The sequence below is a fragment of the Physella acuta genome, unplaced genomic scaffold (genome assembly GCF_028476545.2).
Source record: "Physella acuta isolate Inbredline_101_S28 unplaced genomic scaffold, ASM2847654v3 ptg000734l, whole genome shotgun sequence".
Taxonomy (NCBI): domain Eukaryota; kingdom Metazoa; phylum Mollusca; class Gastropoda; family Physidae; genus Physella; species Physella acuta.
This window is the reverse complement of record NW_026732252.1, coordinates 80,416-87,067: the sequence shown is the minus strand read 5'-3', so window position 1 is coordinate 87,067 and position 6,652 is coordinate 80,416.

The window sequence follows — 6,652 nt, the reverse complement described above, 5'->3', positions numbered from 1 at the left end:
CTTAAAAGCATTACAGTTTTTACCAACATCCTAAGGAATTAATTAAATACAATTTTTTTGTTAAAATAAAATCCGTCATAATGTATACGTTATTTTTTTTTTAATTTACTAAATCCAAGTAATTTGTTGAAAGGCGCATTTAAAATCATTTTCGCAGCACTTTAGAAAAAAAAGAGGTATAATTGATTCTGGACATGCTGATTGTTGATGTGCAATTATTCCTCGTTAGCCCCATTTAGGTGCATCAATAAAATGCACTTTGTGTATATTGAGTGTACACAATCAATACGATTGATTTCTTTGAAATAATTTGTATCAACTTTTTGTTTGCAAAATGTTACTTTGATTTTTTTCCCTCAAACGCTACATTTGAAAAAGTTTTTGACAATAAGAACGTGTCCATGTTACTCTGACATTTTGTGAACATCTCGCAAGTTTAATAAGGGCAGAGCGTGTAGACGTAACATTATAAAATGCGAACTCGTTTTCTAAAGACGAAAAGAACACCGTATCGATTAATATAATGGTATTACTAGATCTAGTTTCAAAGTTCAATTTGGTAAAAAGAAAAAAAATATAACTTCATATTAGAGTTAGTAAAATATTTAAAACGCAAGACGATTTTATATTCTGTTTAAGACATATTTTGAGACCCAAAAGATTACGGTGTTTTTATTTCTCTTCTTCTACCTGCCAGAGTTATTCTGGCACTTCCTTCCCTTAATGCACCATCTAACATATTTTCAGTTGTCTGTAAGTTTAATATAAAGCGCAATGATTGAATGCCAAATAAATAGTAAAAAGAGCAGTCAATGGATAATGCTTTACTTAAATACAATTCAAATTAAAGACACAAACTTCATAGCTGCGTCTTGACCTAATCCTCAAAACTTTTAAATGTCACACTTTTCTGATACCGTTTCACTCTATATTTAGCAAGTTTGCCACTTTTGTGTGACCCTTACTACTTAACCTCATTCCTGCTAATCCATACCCGCCCCCTCCCTATTAGGTCATTGACACGATAAAAAACGAAAACAACAACAGTTTTACTTAAATCCTCGTCTATGTTAACTCCACGACAAAAATACAAATTTTACCCTACGAGAAAAACAACAGACAAAAAAAACAAGAATCACAGGAAGAAACGGAATCTTAGATTATTTAGCGCTACTTCTCAGCGACCAGAGGCTTAAGTAATGTTTGGCTAATAGCGACCAGGAGCTAAAGTAATGTTTGGCTAATAGCGACCAGGAGCTAAAGTAATGTTTGGCTAATACCCTGCTGGTTCAAACCGGAAGTGGTCCTGGACAGGCAAAAATCATCTGACCTCAGGAAGTGATCCGAGTCTCCGGAAATGACTCGTCTTTTGTGGTCATTAATTAAAATCTGTGAAAACACAAGTTCGTAGCCGTTAATACATTTTAAGCACAAGGTATCGGTTTTTGACGTTCGGTAGTTCAAACATCACATGCGACTACCCTTCCCGTCGATAAATCTTAACTATGAGAGTTATCTTCAATGTCGTTTTACCATTGTCAGTATTACATAAAGATCTAACCAGAGACCAATGTTGTACGGATAGATGCGCATAACAGTTCACATTCTTTTAGGGTCATCCAGACATAGGACATTTTAACTTCCTTAAAACATATGTATCAACAGCAGCAACATGTATTAGGGAATGCAAGTGTACGCAACTACAATGCAAAGACTTTCAGGTGACGTCGTGATCGGAAGTGGGGGGTGGAGATTGGGGGGGGGGGCGAGCGTGTAATTGGGAACTCCAAAAGTCCCGAGTTCAGACCCCCCGGGCAGATGATGCTCGTTAGTCGAGAGAACGTCAACCCATCTAAGAGAGGAAATTCTAGAAATTGTACCACTACAACCGGAAATAACAGAAGCGGTATTAAATTTTGAGCAATTGTAGGAGTGTTATCATCTTTTCCTGTGCGTGCCCAATACACACGGGGCGGATTAATTAGAGTTAATCTGTTTCAGAGACATTGGCTAATGAAAGAATAGTGTGGTCAGCACTATGTCCAGCAGCATTTACTTTCAACAATGTGAATCAGATACCCATCAGAGATGGGTGGACTATACTGACGTGAACCCAGAATCGAACTCAAGACTTTTGTGATATCATTATATCGCTCTACCGCTAGGCCATGCTGTCCATTTGTAAGTATTTAGACAATGTAACCATCTTTTCGAATGTATCATATGTCCTTTGAGTTCATACATAAAAAAGTTGTTTCTTTCAGTCATATATGGGAATCTCTTCCCAAACATTGACTAAGTAGTTCAATAAAGACAAGGAGACGTCATAGGATGATACCATTTCCTACTCGGGGTTTAAATATTGAGCGTGAGTCGATTGCTAAATGCTCATGTCACTCACAGTGCACGCATCACCACACCCTGTCTCGACCTTGAGAACTTAGAATCGATCTCAGATCTAAAGTTATGAGATTTGTATTGATTTGGTCTTGTACTCAATTACTTGTGTTATATTGATTTATCTATACCTTTATCTTGAAGACTTTGTTAGTTATTTTTCGTGTATGTTACTAAACTATATTTGACCCTAAAGAAAACATTTTTTTTTATTTATTTCATTGAATTTTGGAGGTTTTTTTAAAATGTATATTTTATAACAAATAGCTGAAGTTTGTAGAAGAACGAAGAACTATTCCTACAAAAATTATATTTATTATTCAAACTGCATGTCCACACTCTACACTGAAAGAACCGTCAAGAGATCTCTATTATTGACTCCAGGCACACGCACAATTTAAAGAACATTTGAAGACCACACGGGGAAAAAAACCACAGATGTACATCGAGTTTCTTCCAGGCATCTTTTCGGCCCCCCCCCCCCCGATAATAGTACCCCCACCACCAGAAAGAAATGGAATTTATAAAAAAAAAATTAACACTTTTAACAGTGTCCGCCCCGACCCCCCCCCCCCCCCCCCCCCCCCGGAATGTTAGTCCGCCGCTCGGAAATTTCAAGTGCACCCCCGGAGAAAAAGGTCTGGAAGAAACACTGATCCATAGATGTTTTTTTTTGAGTCAGTGCCATATTCATCTAGTACTAGTATATATCTATCGTGTATAACAATATGAAATCATAAAACCACCTTGATCCCCCTCAATATTTAGTTTTTTTTTAAAATAATGCCACAATAGAACAGCAAAGGATCTCAAACACAAAGTAACATGTTTCTCAAAAGTTTAAAACTGTGACAACTGTGGTTTATCCCTTGTGATCTTCATTTGGTTACGTATCTAAATTAACATTCTAATTTGGTCTTGGGAAAACACACAAACTGCACTGACGATAAAATTAAATTTAAAAAAAAAACGAAACTAAAACGTTTTTACCCAGCTAGAATATATTGTATCACGATTTTAAATATCCTATGTTTAATAGTTTTTTAGCATTTAAAACTATCTTCGTGACCTGACTGTCCGTATACAACCCTCTTTTGAATATACCACCAGCTATAACAGGAAAACTTAGACGACATCCTTAAATATCGTGATCGAGACTAGATAAACCTTGTCATGAATATCACAAACAGTCAATGACGCCAGTTAAAATGGCTTCAGGGTAAAACGTATGATCAAGTTACTGAACGGTAAAACAACGACGTGGACGCATTAATTAATTACCAGCGGGCTAAGATGAAGTGTTGACTTACTGTGTTGACAGGTGATTGGCATGTTATTTTATAGCGGTTTACTTGTGACTGATTCTTAGAAATAACGGTAAGTGTTTAGATTTTACGGCGTTGTTTTAGGGGGCAACTTGAGGGACTACCTCTCAGATGCTACTCCCAATCATTTTTTCTCCCGGGGGGCGAGCGTTGGGGTACGGGGGCAACTTTAAATTATCGGGGGTGGGGGTGGTAAACTGGTTAAATTTTAAATTTTACAAATAAATTAAACGTTACTCTATTTTGTCTTGGGGAGGGGGTGCGGGGTGGAGGGCTGTGAACGTGATTATGTGCGGGATGGGGGCGGGGAAGCAAAAAGATGCCTGAAAGAAATTGTAACTGGACAGTTACGCTAGCTAACCCGAATGGTACATTGGGGTACGCAAAACCTCACATCATCCTCATGAGACTTGCCTTAATCTTCTGTACTCCTTGTGGAGCATAGGGCCTCACCCTACAACTTTCCTTTTTGTCCGGTCCCCGGTTGTTGATTTTGCAACCTCCGAAGACATCCTTTCCTTATCTCTCATATAAATTTCGCGAGTAAAATATGTTGGGGAAAATCCAGAGTCTTGCGTACTTGACTGATATGCCTGAATGATACAGAACTGCACGATTGGAATGCATTCACAATAATTACTTTATAGAGGCAAGACTGATAATATCAAGTAAAATCACTTATTAATTAATTAGTTATTTCAACAACGATTAATATTGGAGATAAAACCTCTACTGTGCTATTTAAAGACCAAATTATAAACTTTCGTGTACATAGATTATGTATTTATCACAACTTCAAAGGTTGACCAATTTAGTCCAGGTTTTTTTAAAGAGATGCCATTTTAAAAACAATATAGGACTATAAAGCATTATAAAGAAAATATAGCGATATCTTCTTTACTTTTTTTTTCAATCACTAATGCGCTTTCTTAAGCTGTATTTACAGATCGATGTCGGTGCATCAATTACTTTGGCAAATCGATTTTGCAATGCAATCATGTTTGACCATTCATCTCTTCAAGACTTTGGATTTTTTTATTGCTTGGTACTAGCTTCGTTTCCATTCGAAGGAAATAATTTGATGTCCAGGATTATAAAGCCTACAAAAAAGCGATTGCCTTTTTTATATGATAATCAAGCTAATAAGCTAATATAGAAAATATTAAGACAGAGACAAGCATAGACACAGATAAATACCCACAAGCATGAATGTAGTTTGTACATAGCCAATGGTAGTTAGAGTCAAACATAAAACACATCCATTATAGAAAAAACTTGTATAAACATAGACACATAAGCATAGACACATAAACATAGACACATAAACTTAGACACAGCCTTAGACACAAACACATAGACACATATCATTAGAGACACAAACAAAGACACATAAAAATAGACCTATAAGCATAGACACATAAACATAGACACATAAACTTAGACACACACACACATAGACACATAAACATAGACGCATAAACATAGACAAATAAACATAGACATATACGCATAAACACATACACTTAGACACATATCCTTAGACACCAACATAGACACAAAAACATAGACACACAAACATAGACACACAAACATAGACACACAAACATAGACACATAAACATAGACACATAGACATATAAAAATAGACACATACACATGAATACAGAAACTAGACCCACCAATATAGATACGTGCAGGTAGACACACCATTTATAGACACACACATAATCATATATAGACATCCACATAATCACAGGTAGACACACACAAAATCACAGATAGACACCGACGTAGAAAAACTTAGCAATAGAAGTTCGAAGTTCACTGAGACTAAACCTAAGGCAAAATTTGTTACATTAATGACTTTCGTTATTTAAAAAAATAATGACTCAATAATTACAACTCTCCGTCTAGGCGGTGGGGTGGAGCCGAACGAGCAGTCAATTATAAGACAAACAAACGTGACCTGTCTTCAAGACATGACCTCCGGGTGTCGGGAAATAGGTCATGTGACTATGACCTTTCTTCTAATCAATGAGTTTTCCCGTCTGGATTCTTCCTATTATCTGGGAGGCGCTATTGTTTGGTTTAAACAAAGCCATTTTGTTGGTATTCGGTCAAGCTTAGATTTTTTAAAATAATTATAAAGTACAGAGTAATATTTTGTAGCCATAATATAACATTCTTGAATGGAAAACTAACCTAATTTGTATTTTAATACGTTTTCGGTCTTTTTCTTTTAGTGATATTTGATTTCAAAATGGATTCAACTGCATAAATATCTACATTTATATAGTGATTTTTATTATAACTATGTGAGTAGGGTAATGTTTACCTCTTATTAAGGACATATCAAGTTTTCCGTAACACGGAATATAGAATGTGTATGTTATGGCTACATTATTAATATCAATTCCGTAGATCGGAAACAAACATTTTTTTTTTAATTTTTTAATGCGTTCTTTCCTGTTTTTGAACTACACATTTTATTTTTAATTACTTTTAAGTACATCAAATTAAATAAACATAACTGTTCAGGTTATAGCAAGCTTTGTTTTAGGAGTTGGATTGTTTACAGGAAATAGTTTTAAAACAAAGCTATCACTTCACAATTATCGCTATCATATTATTTTGGGTGTTGGCCTATTTTTGACAAGTATTATGCTACAAAAGTGCATACATTGGCACAGTATTTGTATTTCTCCTCAAAATGCTGCGTCGTGATTGTAAAATTATTTGTCAACAGTTTCATCAACTCGATTTAGCTAAGTTAATCGACTTGTTGTTTTTTTAAAGCTTTCAAACATATTTGCTTGAAACTAAATTGATTAATTAATTATCGACCAAGTTATACAAACAAGAAAAAAAATGATGAAAAATGAAAATTAAACAGATATGCTATAATTAGTTGCGCTGACACTAATTGCAAAA